Source organism: Bicyclus anynana, chromosome 25 (genome assembly GCF_947172395.1).
Source record: "Bicyclus anynana chromosome 25, ilBicAnyn1.1, whole genome shotgun sequence".
NCBI lineage: Eukaryota > Metazoa > Arthropoda > Insecta > Lepidoptera > Nymphalidae > Bicyclus > Bicyclus anynana.
This window is the reverse complement of record NC_069107.1, coordinates 4046753-4064908: the sequence shown is the minus strand read 5'-3', so window position 1 is coordinate 4064908 and position 18156 is coordinate 4046753. Positions and strand designations below refer to the sequence as shown.

Sequence of the window (18156 nt, the reverse complement as noted above, 5' to 3'; positions counted from 1 at the left end):
TTTTTATATACGTCTATGTACATACTTATATACTTGTATTATAATCAAGCAATGTTTGTAGATTGTAGGGGGTAATTTCTAGTATAATAATGAGGTAAAGTTTGTGAATTGTAATCTCTGGATGTACTTAATCGATTCTGAAATTTCTTTTACCACTACAAAACCACGTTATTTGTGAGTGTCATAGGCTATATTTTATGCCCATGTTATCACGGAAACGGGAATAACGCGTGTGAAACCATAGGGCGTCGGCTAGTTTAATATAAATAAATTATATTTGCCTCGTTGGGCCAGTGGTTAGCCTATATTGTTTAAGATTACGAGGTCCTGGGTTCGAGCACTGGAGTTTTCATTCTTCTAAGAAAATGTCAGCCCTGAGTTGGGAAGTTGGTGTTACTACTTACCACGCAGAGCACGGTAAGCCGTCGATCCCGGTCTTTATCATTAACATCTCATAATGGTTGTTAATGTATTTAACTTCATTCTAAGCCCACCAACCCGCATTGAGGCTAAGCTTCTATATCCACTTATATATCCATCCTATCCACTTTTTTAAAAAATGCCTGGCCCTTTAGTAGGCCATCAAAATGAGCTGATAATGATAAAAACAAATAGAAAAAAATAACACTGTTAGATTTTATGCTTACAAATTATCGAACTCTTTCTAGATAAATAAAAGTCCGTGGTTAAGGATGCTGTCGTCTCAAAATTCATTGGATATTTTAACATGTCGGACAAGACAAATTGACCGTCTAAAGATGTCCTTACCAAGCTTATTAGCATGCTAGAGACCGGCATCCAGGCGGACATTTAGTCGATATTTCGTCGATATCCTGATTTATCGCACCGGGATCGGAACGTTATTGTGAAAAATTTGCTACTGGAAGAGCTTCTGGATATTTTTTGATGAACAGTAATTGAGGGATTTCACACTTGATTTACTGCTAAAATACCTACCGAGTAGGTAAACGTAGGTAATCGCTAATATAAAAATAGCATGCTGGCCGGAGTCATAGATTGCATAATATTACAAGTACAGAAGATACACTCTGCAACATAATTTTAATAAATAGCGACTCTAGCTGCGACACAATAAAGTGCAATTTATTTGGCACGGAAATAGCTGCCTACCGTAATTGCTTAAGCTAATCTTATATCCGTGATTAAAATAGCTTTCCAAGGTATTTAATATAAGATGCAAGAACAGACGCTTAAATTCTCTAGTCACAAATAGAACATTCTATATAGTTCTCAATCTTCTCATAAATAGCACATTCACAATAGTTTTTACGTGTTACAAGATGCAAGAAGAGAAGCAAGCATTCTCTAGTCACAAATAGAACATTCTAGTTTTCCATCTTCTCGTAAATAACATATTCATCACAGTTTCTACGTGCTACAAGATGCAAGAAGAGAAGCGAGTATACTCTAGTCACAAATAGAATATTTTTCAAAAGAAAATGTTCGTTTTTCTAAAATACTGTTTAATAATCTTCATTGACCAGAATATACTTTATTTCTTGTAAAAAAAGTTGGCAACCCTAGAGCGAGGGAACGACGCATGACGTCATCTATTTTCGAGTGTGCAGCCGGCTCCATCGAATTATAAGACGTTGTCACGTCAAAAAATGTATATTTTTTGACGTGACAACGTCTTATAATTCGATTCGATTCGTCTCGTCTCGTCAACGTCGTCAACAAATTTATATTTAAAAAATAAATAACATATTCATTACAGTTTTTACATGTTACAAGATGCAAGTAGAGACGCGAGAACTCTCTAGTCACAAATAGAACATTCTAGTTCTGAATCTCACCATAAATAATACATTCACATTAGTTTTTACGTGTTACAAGATACAAGAAGAGAAGCGAGCATTCTCTAGTCACAAATAGAACATTCTAGATCTCCATCTTCTCGTAAATAACATATTCATCACAGTTTCTACGTGCTACAAGATGCATAAAGAGACGCGAGTATTCTCTAGTCACAAATAGAATATTTTTCAAAATAAAATGTTCGATTTTCTAAAATACTATTTAATAATCTTCATTGACCAGAATATACATTATTTCTTGTAAAAAAAGTTGGCAACCCTAGAGCGAGGGAACGACGCATGACGTCAACTATTTTTGAGTGTGCAGCCGGCTCCATCAAATTATAAGACGTTGTCACGTCAAAAAAATGTATATTTATATTTAAAGAAAGAAATAAATAAATAACATATTAATTACAGTTTTTACATGTTACAAGATGCAAGAAGAGACGCGAACATTATCTAGTCACAAATAGAACATTTTAGTTCTCAATCTCATCATAAATAGCACATTCACATTAGTTTTTACGTATCACAAGATGCAAGAAGAGACGCGAGCATCTCTAGTCACAAATAGAACATTCTAGTTCTCGATCTCCTCATAAATATCTCATTTAAAACGTTTCGGTTAGCTCGAGGAGGAATTTAAATTCCACCGTAACAAATGGTGCACGGCGACAAGGATTCGCGCCATTTTTCACCATAAGCGGATTTTACTAACGCTATCTTATGGCGATAATCTTTTCTTCATTATTTTCGCACTTACGTTCTTTAGGTATTTCACCGGGCATTTTCTCTTTGAATTAACAATGTTGGCGCTTACCAATATGTTCCTTTTTGAAACACATCTGCAAAATGTGATGCGTGGTTCCGTACTTTGAAAATAATTGGGTTCTGTACTATTTTTATTTAATAACAAGTTAGTCCTTGACAATGATCTCATTTAACAACTTAACTTTGTCGTTGGAAAACTTTTGTCCTGATAGTGTGGATTTTCATCCCCCTCCTAACAAGTTAGCCCGCTTCCATCTTTGATTGCATCATCACTTATCATCAGATGAGATTGTAGTGAAGGGCTTCCTTGTAAAGTACAGAATAAAAATAAATAAAAAGACTGTGAATAAGTTTTTTATATGAAAGCTTTCGGATTATTTCCTTTACTTGTTAAAATATTGCTTCTTTCTTTCAAACAGTATAAGTATTTTTTTATTCTCTACAAGTTAGCCCTTGACTACAATCTCACCTGATGGTAAGTGATGATGCAATCTAAGATAGAAACGGGCTAACATGTTAGGAGTAGGATGAAATCCACACTCCTTTCGGTTTCTACACGACATCGTACCGGAACGCTAAATCTATATCAGTCTTATTTTATTTTGCCAACTAGTAGGTATAAGGTTAAATAAATTTAAATTCGTCTTATTTGTGAAAAAAATCCTCAAGAAAAGATGTTTGAAGCTTTGCAATAGAGAAACTACATTTTTAATTAAAGTGCTATGTGTTTTGACGGCCTCCGTGGCGCAGTGGTATGCGCGGTGGATTTACAAAACGGAGGTCCTGGGTTCGATCCCCGGCTGGGCAGATTGAGATTTTCTTAATTGGTCCAGGTCTGGCTGGTGGGAGGCTACGGCCGTGGCTAGTTACCACCCTACCGGCAAAGACGTACCGCCAAGCGATTTAGCGTTCCGGTACGATGCCGTGTAGAAACCGAAAGGGGTGTGGATTTTCATCCTCCTCCTTACAAGTTAGACCGCTTCCATCTAAGACTACATCATCACTTACCATCAGGTGACATTGTAGTCAAGGGCTAACTTGTAAACAATAAAAAAAAATGAAAACAGTAATAAATGCTTATATTTATAGGCTTTGTTAAAATTATTTTAAAAACATTAAATAACTAAGGACATCCGTGATAGCCTAGTGGATATGACCTCTGCATCCTATTCCTAAGGGCGTAGGCCGTAGGTATTAAATATCACATATCTCAAAAGGTGCAGAAAAAACATAGCGAGGAAACCTGCATACCTGAGAATTTTCTTAATTATCTAATAGTGTGTGAAGTCTGCCAATCCGCATTAGTGGACTATTGGCCTAACTCCTCTTATTCTGATAGGAGACTAGTGTTCAGCAGTGAGTTCATATTGATAATGATGATGATGATGAAATAACTAAGAGAAAATAAAATATTTCTCTCCTACATTTCGTAATACATTTAAAGATTTATTCTTTTTAAATCCATTGTATTGGATTCTTTCACTAAATCTAAGTAACTATTCAATCGCGTGCAGCAACTGAAGGTTATTTCATCATCATTTTCATCCGGGAGTTAAAGATCTTTTAAATCAATATATATAATGATAATTATTTCACATGAATGTGATAGTAGATAGATAGTAATAAAGGCTTGTCTGTGTTTCTATAAATAAAATATAATTGTTATTTACAGTATTAAATTTTACATCAAATAATTAAATTAAATACTAAACTAAATCTTACCTATAAATAAAATATAAAAACAACATTCAAAGCCATTATTTACATTTACTTTATATTTTAATAAAAATTTTAATATTTTGCTGTTAAGTCAATAATAATATATCGAATATTTAAAATGTGACAATGTCATGAAAAAAAAGTAAATTACCAAAAAGAAATAATATTAAAGAGGTTTTCTTTTTTTACATATATATAAATAAAATTAAATTTGTATTGATTGAATTAGATTGTATGTAATATAACATGAAATATACATAACATACACCTAAATCTACATAGATATGTAGATTTAGGTGTATGTTATGTATATTTCATGTTTTAGCTGTTTTTATCTTAATTGTGTACAATTATACAAAGTATTTATTTTTATAATATGGAAATATTTAATTATAGTGTTTTTATTTATTTATTATATTAGTTATTATTATTTAGTTAATAGTACTTATTATTTATTGTATTGCAATTTCCCATATCACAGGATATTTAGATTATTTATGTTTAGGTTGCCTGGAAGAGATCACTATTAGTGATAAGGTCGCCTTTTGCCTAAAAATTCATGTGTTCTTTTGTTATTTTCTTTTTTGTGCAATAAAGATATTATAAAAATAAATAAAATTAAAGCGTCTGTTTGTGATTTAAAAAAACTTCGTATTTAAAGTGCATATTGGCTATTTACACCGAAGAAATACAAGTTTTTTTATATAGTCTAAGAAGCGGGCGTCCGCTATTTTAGCTACACACATTTTTAGCTTCCTTATATTCAAAGTGACATTTTTCATTATTTGCAGTGTTAACATAAACGCACAAATAAAATAGTAGATTGTTATACAAGGGGCTAAAAATATCCAAAATTGTAGACTTTGTACATTTAATTTTCAATTAAAATAAATAATTGAATATTATACTAAACTATTTTATTTTCTCGCAATCGTAGTGAAAAGCAGAGTGTAACACGTGGGGCTAAACCCATCACCAACCCACCGTACAGGATGCCCCATGTCTTCAAATCTCGCTCTATTCGCAACTCAATAAAAAATAAATAAAAAAATGAACACATTCCACAGACAAGAACGCTGCATAAAGTTTTTTATTTATTTTTAAAACAATCAGGGCCTTACGTCTAATAATTCTATTTTCGTATAAAAATCGGCTAGTACTGGTAACAGACAAGAATTAAACAAAACAAAATTACTTTAGCCCCTAGAGGCTGAAATGCTTGTTTAGCCCCGCTGTGGAGTGGTAATATGACAGTGTTTTTGAGCAAGAGTAGTGAAAATATTATTAAAACTTGGTGTCGACCACGGCCGATCTTTGAGTCAGAAAATAGATCGTGACTAGATCAGCTACAATCGAGTCTCTGATTACTTTTCAGAAGCGATTACCGCTCGTAAGGTGACCTAAAATCGACAGTTTAGTACTTGGAAACATGCAGTTGTTGCAAAGGTTACGTTTTACGTCATTTTAAACGATTTCACGGAACTACAATGTTGATAGGTAAGCGACGTTTTCCTTCATACTTTTTCGTATTTAATTTTTCGGAACTTTCATATTATAACCAAAACTCAGGCGTGTTTATTTACCGTCCCCTTTTTTATTCTTTACAAGTTAGCCCTTGATTACATTCTCTCAGTGATGATGCAGTCTAAGATGGAAGCGGGCTAACTTGTTAGGAGGAGGATGAAAATCCACACCCCTTTTCGGTTTCAACACGACTTCGTACCGGAACGCTAAATGGCGGTACGTCTTTGTCGGTAGGGTGGTAACTAGCCACGGCCGAAGACCTGGACCAATTAAGAAAACCTTTATCAGCCCAGCCGGGGATCGAACCCAGGACCTCCGTTTTATAAATCCACCGCGCATACCACTGCGCCACGGAGGCCGTCAAACTTCGGCCCCTTCACTCACTTTAGTCTAGTCACTTTAGTTTAATCACTTTAGTCAGTTTAGTCATTTTTAGGTAAAAGTAGTCATCCATTTTAGCGTTCTGGGCCCATAGCTATGTGGCTCTTTCTCTTTCTACAAACGCTCATTTAATGAATCGAAATCATTTAATGTCTGACAGTGGTCGTTTTAAAATTAAACAATATGACCATACCGACGGATTGTCGGTATGGGCATATTGTTTATGATCATATTGTTTAAACAAACCCCTTTTCTATACCTACGTGGGGAGGCTTGCTGGCCTATTCACTATTTTGGTCTTTATTATCAACCTATTAAAATAAACATCAAATCAACTGAGAAAATAAATATTTAACTAAATTATCTTTCTAAACAAACAAATAATATAAATTAAAAAAAAAGAAATATAAAATTATTACTAAAGACTTGGGCGTCGTATGTACCTACTGTATATCCACGAAGGGTTGTCAGTAGGCGGATGGCATTTGTTTCATTTTCGTATATGTCAACTTTAACATACGTCAAAATTAGTGAATTAGACTGCTCAAATCGCTTAACAAGAATAATAAACAAGGCTAGTTAATAAATAAATGAAATCAAGAGCTAATAAAAACTGAGTTTTAAAACCATCTGTTTTAAAGTCAGTCAATCGAAATAGCAGGTAAATACATTTCAATTGTGCACCGTCAGCAATTTGCCGCGTCAATTCCACTTATAACGGCAAAATCACTTTATAGACCAATTAGTTTACGTTCATACGGTTGGGTTCGCGTGCATTCACCCATCAAACCATACTATCTGGATTAAGGTCAATAAACCAATCTTGACTATGTATAAGCAAAAATAATTGCTAATAACCTTGGGCTATTTTTATTTATATTCCTTACTAGCTGACACCGCGCGGTTTCACCCGCGTGGTTTCTGTTCCCGTGGGAATGCGGGAATAATATATAGCCTATAGCCTTACTCGATAAATGGGCTCTCTAACACTGAAAGAATTTTTCAAATCGGACCAGTAGTTCCTGAGATTAGCGCGTTCAATCAAACAAACAAACAAACTCTTCAGCTTTATAATATTAGTATAGATTTCATCACCATCATTAACAACCCATATTCGGTTTATTGTTGAGCACGAGTCTTCTCTTAGAATGGGAGGGGTTAGGCAAACTTCATACTCGAAGAGAATTTAGAAAATTCTCAAATATGCAGGTTTTATCACGATGTTAATCCTTTACCGTTTGAGACACTAGATATTTAATTTCTTAAAATGCACATAATTGAAAAGTTGGAGGTGCATGCCCTCAGAATAGAAGACAGAAGTTATATCCAATAGACTATCTATAATTTTCACACCACAAAACAACAGAACAAACTATATAATGGACAAAATAGATGAAAGAGAAGAGAAAGTGGGATATAAAAAGGCGGCCTTATCGCTTCATAGCGATCTCTTTTAGCTAACCTTAAGTTAAGAAAAATAAGACAACAGACAAACAAATTAAGAGACATTTCTGGTGGTGTTCTACCAAAATCCCCGCGAACCGAGACAAGCCTATGGATATTCACACACTAAAGGACTCCCTGCGGTTTCACCCGTGTAGTTCCCGTTCCCGTGAGAATATATGGATAAATTATAGCCTTTGATACTCACAAATAACGTGGCTTTCTAGAGGTAAAGGAATTTTCAAAATCGGTTAAATAGATCCAGAGATTTACCCTTAAAATACCACGATGTTTCTTCTTTCAAATATTATAAGTGATAAGTATAGGTTTATCTATTTTAAGTTACCACGTCATCTTAGATTTTGTCGTCACTTATCATCAGATGAGAATGCTGTCAAGAGCTAATTTGTTGTTCAATTATAGAAAATGAATTTGTTATTTAGGTGAGCGCAGATTCTACATTTTCTCCTACATCCATTTTTCTTTTTTTCTATATTTAGATGGACTCCGTGGCGCAGTAGTATGCGCGGTGGATTTACAATACGAAGATCCTGAGTTCGATCCCCGGCTAGGCCGATTGAGGTTTTCTTAAATGGTCCAGGTCTGGCTGGTGGGAGGCTTCGGCCGTGGCTAGTTACCACCCGGCAAATATGTACCGTCAAGCGATATTGCTTTCCGGTACGGTGTCGTGTAGAAACCAAAAGGGGTGTGGATTTTCATCCTCTTCCTAACAAGATAACCCACTTCCATCTTAGATTGCACCATCACTTAGCATGAGGTGAAATTGTAGTCAAGGGCTAAGTTGTAACGAATAAATGAAAAAAAAATCATACATTGAAAAATAGAGATAAATGGTGAGCCAATAGACATAAGCGAGATTAATTATAAATTCTGCACTATTCGCAAATGTAGAAAACTGAATGCCTTCTATAAATGTCACAGGTCGTTTTTCAGAGCTTTCAAGCGTATATAATGCCTGACCTTCCCGTCAATGTCGAGGGAGCTGGATTGGAAAAGAAAAACATGTTTATATGTATAACATGGGCTCTGCAAATAGCAATATTGTATGAGCTTTGGCAGGTGTGAGCATTTACTTTAAGATAAATAAAGGTTTTGTACTTCATCATCATCATCATCATATCAGCCGATGGACGTCCACTGCAGAACATAGGCCTTTTGTAGGGACTTCCAAACATCACGATACTACGAGCCACCTGCATCCAGCGTATCCCTGCGACTCGCTTGATGTCGTCAGTTCACCTGGTTTGGAGTCGACCAACACGGCGCTTACTAGTGCGGGGTCGCCATTCCAGCACCTTGGGACCCCAATGTCCATCGGCTCTTCGAACTATGTGCCCTGCCCATTGCCACTTCAGCTTCGCAACTCGTTGAGCTATGTCGGTGACTTTGGTTCTTCTGCGGATCTCCACATTTCTGATTCGATCACGCAGAGACACTCCTAACATAGCTCGTTCCATCGCCCACTGTGTGACTCTGGGCCTTCTTATGAGGCTCATAGTTAGCCCATTTTGTACTTATCATCATTATAATCAGGACATAGGTAGGTATTTTGTAGGGACTATCAAACATCAAAATTCATTTATTTCAAGTAGGCTCAGTTTAAAAGCACTTTTGATACGTCAGTTGACTATTTGTAAAGATTCTACCACCAGTTCGGAAGGCAGGTTCCGCTGAGAAGAAACCGGCAAGAAACTCAACAGTTGCTCTTTTACGAAAAATCATACAATAATATAATTTACCTGTTAAAAAAACTTGCTGTAAAAAAAAATAATATTATTATTAATAAAAAAGCTATGTTTACATAAGCTTTTTTACAAGTCCTGGGCTTAAGAGCGCGCAGCGCGTCGGTACGATATGGATAAAAATTCGAAGCGCAAACGAGACGCCGAATCATGACTTTCACGTGAGTGAAAAGCACGGAGCGATTGACGCGCGACGCAAATTTTATGACGTGAGCGCCAAAACCATTTTTACTTGATTGCAAGTAAATTAAACAACATAACGAAAAACAAAATGGCCATGTTCAAGATATATACCTAATTTTTTATACAAAACAAAAATTTAAGAAAATAAGTTTGCTTTTCCTGAGATTGAAAGCAAAATGTGAGCAAAACATGTATTTTTCAAAAAAATTAACTAACGAGAAAAGTTTTACAAATTGTGTATTTTGTATAATCATAACGAAGCTAACATTTTGAAATATCATTTACCCAAATGTCAGGCTCCTAACTTTTCCAGAATCTGAGATCCAGAATCATTTGTAACCACCAAATTACATATTGCACACTCTTAATTTCTGACGTAATCGTGAGTGAAACGTACATGGATACCAATTCAAAATGTACACCCTAACTATTTTTAGTAATATAATTATAAAATGTTTACTAATAAAATTATTGTAAAGATGTAAATTTTGAATGGTGAAATTGTCATTTGAATTAATTTAATAACACATACTTAATAAATAATTTGCATGCAAAATTGTCAAAATAAATTGATATTTATTATATAAATAAATAAATTGATTGATTGATTCAACTAAATACAAATTGCACTAAATAAATAGTTTACGAGCCGTGATAGCCCAGTGGATATGACCTCTGCCTCTGATTCCTGAGGGTGTGTGTTCGAATCCGGTCTGGGGCATGCACCTCCAACTTTTCAGTTGTGTGCATTCTATGAGGAAACCTGCATACCAGAGAATTATCTTAATTCTCTGCGTGTGCGAAGTCTGCCAATCCGCATTGGGCCAGCGTGGTGGACTATTGGCCTAACCCTTCTCATTCTGAGATAAGACTCGAGCTCAGCAGTGAGCCGAACGTGGGTTGATGACGAAATAGTTTACGTCGCTTCGATTGTATAAAATCCACAATCAGACAACACAATTATTTTAAGCAGTTTGATATAACAAACAATTCAATACACGACTCCAGTTCCCGTTCAATCACGGTCGCCATTTTGTAGCGTTATAGAGTTGCCGGCTCGATTTGATAGCGGAGATGACTGATCCGGAGGGTTAAGCCGCTTCTAGCCGTAAAACAAGACCGTAGTGAGTTTGTACATCATAAACTTACAACCCAGTGGCGTAGCGTGACTATATAATAACTAGCGGACGCCCGCGACTTCGTCCGCCTGAAACTCGATGTAAACTTTCAACTACCTCCACCCTACCCCTACCCTACCCCTACAAAAAAAATCCTGTGTCCTTCTCCTGTCAATTTTCAGTTAAATCGGTTCAGCCGTTCTTGAGTTTTAAGTGGAGTAACTAACACGACTTTTTTATATATATAGATTAGTTGAGGGGCCCTAATGAAAGGTAAAGATTTCTCAAAAAAGAAATAAATCGCTTAAAATAAAATAAAATTAGATGGAAATTCATACAGTTGTAGCTTCCTTACATTAAATGTGACATTTTTCAATAATTGAACTATAAACATAAACGCACAAATAACAAAGATATTAGGTTTGTTCAAACAAAATTAAACAAAATTACTAATATCTTTGTTATTTGTGCGTTTATGTTTAAAGTTCATTCATTGAAAAATGTCACATTTAATGTAAGGAAGCTAAAACTGTATGAATTTCCATCTAATTACGATAATAGATTTTGAAATTTTATAATCTTATTTATTTTGTAAATATCCAATGTTTGCATTTTATGTAAAAATTAGTTAACATTGACCTTATTTACCCGGATGTATCATACAAATCAATATATTCAAACCTAGTCATCATCCCCATTGTTCTATTTTAAATGATGTAACATATTCACATTAGTTTCCAACCCGTAAGGTGCCTTTTATCAAAGTGTAAGTATCAATTTTGATTTAATCAATAACTTTATCTAGTTTCAGTAATGTAATCTCCCTATATCTAATTTAATAACCGCATTATTGGAGATTCGGCTTACATAATTATGAGGCTATAATATCAAAACTGAGTACCTTGGATGATTTAAACGCAAAGATTATTAATTAAATTTATACAGATCTTCCAATAAGTATTTTACCTACTTAATCACTTGAAATACATAGACTTATTGAACTTAAAATTCGTACAAAATTACTTACTAAAGGGTAAATAACAATAAGATAGTATGTATTTGTTATAATTATTTTATTTATTTAAAATTTAAACTTTATTATTCTTTTTTTTTAATATTCTTAATTTATTTTAATTTAATATGTGTGAAACTTGCGATTAGAAATAAATGCTCTATTTTTTATTATTGTTTACAAGTTAGCCCTTGATTAAAATCTCACCTGATGGTAAGTGATGATGCAATCTAAGATGGAAGCGGGCTAACTTGTTAGGAGGAGGATGAAAATCCACACCCCTCTTTGTTTCTACACGGCATCGTACCGGAACGCTAAATCGCTTAGCGGTACGTCTTTGTCGATAGTGTGGTAACTAGCCACGGCCAAAGCCTCCCACCAATTAAGAAAACCTCAATCGGTCCAGCCGGGGATCGAACCCAGGACATCTTGCAAGTGTCTTGCAAGTCCACTGCGCATACCACTGCTCCACGGAGGCCGTCCCGTCAATGAAAGAAAAGATCCAGGGCCTCCATATAGGAGAAAGGATATGGAGCTTAGACCCACCACACTTCCCTAATGCGGGTGTAGTTAATGTGATAATGTTAAATTAACGGCCACTATGATAATGATCAGGATCGACGGCTTAACGTGCTCCCCGATGTAAGCCGCTCTCCGAGCAATGAAAAAAATATTTCAAATCTGGACCTATTAGGGCCCGCTTATTTTTTTATATATATTTTGTGCTTATGGTTGCTTTTTTAGTGTTCCTCAAAAGCGAAAACTGAACCTTTATAGGACTATGTTGTCCGTTTATCTGTCCGTCCGTATGTGAAGAGTCTTTATCTCGGGAACGATTGAAAGTATCGAGTTGAAATTAAAATCTGAAAACCAACAATTTCTGTTAACGCAAAAAACGTTATATTTCGACACTCTTAAAGGTTTACACGGAACCAACGGTGGACGAGTACGATCGCACACGGTTTTACAAAGTAACAAATTTATGCAAAAATGTATCTTCAAATATAAAAATAATACACGCGAATACTAAAGAGCGAATAAGTTTGGGTTTATATTAATTAAAATCCACTCTACTATAAGTTAGTTATTAAGATAAACTATTATAATATGATAGGCACCTGTCTATTACAACAGATTTTAATAATGTAATCTGTGTTAAGATTATTAACCGCGTTACTCTGGCTACGAATTTAATAATTACGTAGGCGGCGTCAAAACTGAGTTATCTGTAAACTAAGCCATAGATTAAGTGATTAATTTTGTAGGCAGGACAGATTGAAATTGAACCTAATAATCATATTGGGTAATAAACTTTAAACAAATAATTAATATATACTTATATTATGCTGTCTGCCAGGATATTTAAAAAAATATAAAATTTCTTTCTTTTAATAGGTAAATTGAAATGGATCTATTAAACATATTTATTATATTGGCAATTATTTAGTTCATAAATAATTGCCAATAAATAAATAATATTTTGAAATATATTCGGTTTATTTTAGCCTGCTTATTATACGACGCTTCAAAAACTCCAACAACTTGGGTAAAATAGTGTATTACTATTATGTAAAAAATATATTTTTAACGTTATAAGACATCTTTGACCCTAAAAGATATATTTTTATTATCTCATTAATAAAGTAGATAGGTATGAGTATGTATTTTTTGAATAAGCACGCAATGCAGGAAATTTCTTTTGGTATATATGGGGAGAACTTAATGAAAAAAGGCACTTCTTATCATTTAATCTATGGCTTAAGTAGATTGAAGGGTGTATCGGGGCTTCCGAAAATTAAGAGGGGTAGGGGTAAGAAACCTATTAAAATATTCCACCTAATTGCAAAGTTGACAATCTTCTGCAAAGTGAATATTTTATGGTAGGCGGAAAAGGCGAAATTTGCGGAAAATTACAAACTCTCGCAGGGTGTTTGTTTTGGCGTTGTGAGATGTTTACCGATGTAGATCTTTATGGCTGTTAAGATTTTATTCGAAGTCATACCTTCAATCTTATATATAAAATCCTCGTATCACAGTAATTGTCATCCTCCGAAATAACTTGACCGATTTTGGTGGAGTCTTATAATGTATATTTGATATGATGGTAAATAGGTATGGTATCTATTTTCTTACCCCTAAGTGGTCCACCCTAAAAGTATTATGAATATTCCATAGAAATGATTTACAAGGCAAACCATGTTTGCTGGGACAGCTGCTTATATATATATTTTATTATTATTAAATGATTATGAAACACGGCTAAAACTCACGTGATATTACGCCGGACTATGCCCGACTAGTTTCGAACCCATACGGGGCCCTTAGTCATGAGCTGGTTCTTGCATAGCGGCACGATCAAACTGCGAAGCGGCTACGCGACGCGCTGCTGCTCGCATTGCGCGTTGGGAGAGGGGTTGAGTGGTGGGGAGTGAAGGTTCCGTTACACTCTCCGACGGTTCATTAATGTCATCTTCATTAGACTCGTCTTCTTCGTATTTTATTATTTACGAGTACAATGATTAGTACATGCTTAATGAAGAATTAATTTATTTATTAATTTACTACCCCGAATGTAACTCATTGGTGCAATTGAGGTTCCGGATTCGAATCTGAAGTTGGTTTAATTTTTGATTTTACTTGTTTTGAAATGTACTTTTCGACGTTAGACCGATTCATTATCATCAATATAATACGATATTGATCGCTATACAGTTAAACTTTTTCACCAAAGTTCTTCGCCGTGTCTATCTGCCTTTTCGCGATAAATTTAAAGGCTACTGAACGGATTTTCATGAGGTTTTCACTAATAAATAGTGAGATTTATTAGGATATAAACGTATAACGATTTATACACCTTTTATTATGATAACTGTTTATTAATAACGACCTTATTTTAGTTAACGTAGGTATAGTAAGGATAATAGGTTATTCAACAGAACATCACTTATGGTAAGCGTCCACTGATCCGCACCGTACGCATCGCATCTAACGTATTTTAGTATTCTTTGTATAAAAAGTCATACAAGTTCGTACGCATTGTACGGATCGCATCGAGGGGATTTTATTTACAGTAAAATTAAAAATCCGTTTGATGCGAGGCGTCTGATACTTACGATACTGATAAGTGGACGCCTATGTTTATGCTGCGCTCTAACATCCGTGAGTATTTTTGTAATAAATATATTTGAAGTATCGTAACGATATTCAAAACTTCCCAACCCTGCTTATTACCTTTGGTTACTAATCCGTCATCATTATTTGAATAAGAAATCCAAGAAGAAAACCCTATACAAAGAAAACTTTAGGTACTCTATTTTCTCGCTGACGAAGTAGCAGTTGTCCGCTAAACTTAGATCAATCATAGAAGGACCAGTAATGCACCCAAATTCACGAACAAAATTGTCTGTCATTTTCTGAGGAAAACGAGCTAAGATTTGGTATACATCTTATACTAAACTAAAAGATTTTGTCCGGTTTTTAACACTATACAATTAATTACACAAAAAGTATTTTTACAGAGCGCTTTAGCGAGAAACACGATTACAACTATGAAAAATCGATACTATAGAGACAGCTTTTAATTCAAAATTCAAAAATTCAAAACTCGCATCGCACTAGATCGTTGATCATATACATACATACATACATTATCAACCCATATACGGCTCACTGCTGAGCTCGAGTCTCCTCTCAGAATGAAAGGGGTTAGGCCAATAGTCCACCACGCTGGCCCAATGCGGATTGGAATATGCAGGTTTCCTCACGATGTTTTCCTTCACCGTTTGAGACACGTGATATTTAATTTCTTAAAATGCACACAACTGATAACTGATGCACACAAGAGCTGTGATAGCCCAGTGGATATGACCTCTGCCTCCGATTTCGGAGGGTGTGGGTTCAAATCCGGTCCGGGGCATGCACCTCCAACTTTTCAGTTGATCATATACTTTGACAGAAAAGTAACGTCTAGCAAGGCAGGTCCTATACAATAATTAATCCAACAAAATCAAGTTACTCACCAAGTGTACGACACACTTATAGGTCCGTTTACATCTACAGACACGCGATTTAGCGTGCCAGACACGTGCCGTGGCAGACAAAATAATATTCATCTATAACGTAATTATATCTATCGTAACACGGCCGCTCAGACGTTGACAGACACGGGCCGCACCCCGCCCGTATTCGCGGAAAATAAAGAATATTTTATCTGTGCGGTTCATGTCTGAAGTCTTTTTCATGAAACCTGAACTAAAACTGACAGCGCCTTACACAAATGACAATACGACCGCCATTACCAAATGACAATGAGCACCATTAAGACATTAGCGCCGCGTCTGGGGGACTTCTTTCATGATAAGAACTTTAAGTGTCTCTTGCTATCTGCTGGGCAGTGTGAATATACGGTGTCTGCAGGACCGGCTCGTCCATACGGCGAACGGAGCAGGCGCTCCAGGCGCCAAATCCTAGAGGGCGCCTAAATGGTAATTTATTGTCTTTATTTTGTGTTCGCGGGCGCCATCACTTCGCCATCCGGTGTCCGGGAGTATGGTTTTAGAAGTCTTTAGAAGTTTTCTTTTCTTAATTGGTCCAGGTCGGGCTGGTGGGAGGCTTCGGCCGTGGCTAGTTACCACCCTACCGGTAAAGACGTACCGCCAAGCGATTTAGCGTTCCGGTACGATGCCGTGTAGAAACCGAAAGGGGTATGGATTTTTATCCTCCTCCTAACAAGTTTGCCCGCTTCCATCTAAGACTACATCATCACTTACCATCAGGTGAGATAGTAGTCAAGGGCTAACTTGTATAAAAAAAAAGAAAAAAAAAGTTATTGATATTCTATTACCTACTTCTAAAATCCTAGTCGACCGTAAACGGTATTGCGCCTGATTTTCTATTGGTCACTGCAGAGTATGGTCGAGATCTTCGTTCCATACTTACTTTGGACTCACAATTGGCACATATAATTATTATTAGGAGCTTAGAGCAAATAGGAAAGGCGTCATAATCGGATCTCGCTCCATTCTAAAATTTACTTCGGGCCGGCGCTTGGTGTCTGCCACGCTACTTGTCTGCGACGGACCGTGTCTGAAGATATAAACGGACCTTATGATGTAAGAAGTAAATAAGAGCCAAAAGGGAATCAATTATTTACACACAGGAAGCGGGTCAGAGACTGAACAAGAGGATCTTCCTTTTTAGAGTTGTGGGTAATATTATTTCTCTTTATGTGAGCTCTTAATCTATGGCGCTTGGGTGTAGCGGGTTGTTTAATATTTACTACTACTAGCGGATTTGACGATGGAGATATTAGACAACGGTAATTTTTATACTGCTTGATAAACTAGTAAACAGAACCAGCAGTTTATTTTTGTATTAATCACACTAATATTATAAAGGCGAAAGTTTGTGTGTGTGTTAGTGTGTAAGTGTAATGTGTATTTAAGTGTAATTAAAACAAAATTTCAGCGCCATTTTTAACAAAGATTTTTTGGTTATTTTTATAGAATGAAAAATAATCGAGATAGAGGCGTTTAAAGCCTAACTTTTCGTGCGAGAACCATGTTACCAAGGGCTTTAAAAAAAATATTTTATACGATCTTTTAAAATTAACTTTTAAATGGTTTCTTATTTTATCCGGATGAATAATTATATGTATAATTATTCATCCGGATAAAATCATCATTAACAATCCATATTCGGCTAACAATGAGAGGGGTAGGCTTATAGTCCACCACGCTGGCCCAATGCGGATTGGCAGAATTCACACACATAGAGCCTATAGAAATTCCCTGGTATGCAGGTTTCCTCACGATGTATGGTATATTTCCTTCACCGTTTGTGACAAGTGATATTTCATTTCTTAAAATGCATAACTGAAAAGTTGGAGGTCCATGCCCCGGACCGGATTCGAACCTATACACCCTTCGAATCGAAGCAGATACTTACCACTGGGCTATTATGTCTCTTCTTCGATAATATAGTGGTTAGTATCCCCGTCTGTTTTTTAACTAGTCGTACGACTTGTTTTAAACTAGTCGTACGTCTGGTCGTACGAATGGGGATGATGACTAGGTTTGAATATATTGATTTTTATGATACATTCGGGTAAATAAGGTCAATGTTAACTAATTTATACATAAAAAGCAAAGATTGACTGGATATTTGCAAAGTAAATATGATTATTAAGTTTCAAAATCTACTAAAAATATTTTATCGTAATTAGATGAAAATTCATACAGTTTTAGCTTCCTTACATTAAATGTGACATTTTTTAATATATGAACTATAAACATAAATGCAGAAATAACAAAGATATTAGTTATTTTGTTTGAACTCCCATACAAACCTAACGATCAGCGAGCCAACGACGTCACTAAATCGTGCCATTTTGTATGGAGCGTTTTTCAGGAATCCGCGGCAGC

The 18156-nt window shown here is 35.5% G+C and overlaps 1 protein-coding gene across 3 annotated transcripts in view; it reads right to left on the bottom strand.

Moving 5' to 3' along the window:
• Positions 1-18156, bottom strand: part of LOC112050383 (uncharacterized) — a 249693-nt gene that overhangs the window by 108076 nt on the left and 123461 nt on the right. The gene's annotated exons all lie outside the window — the stretch shown is intronic.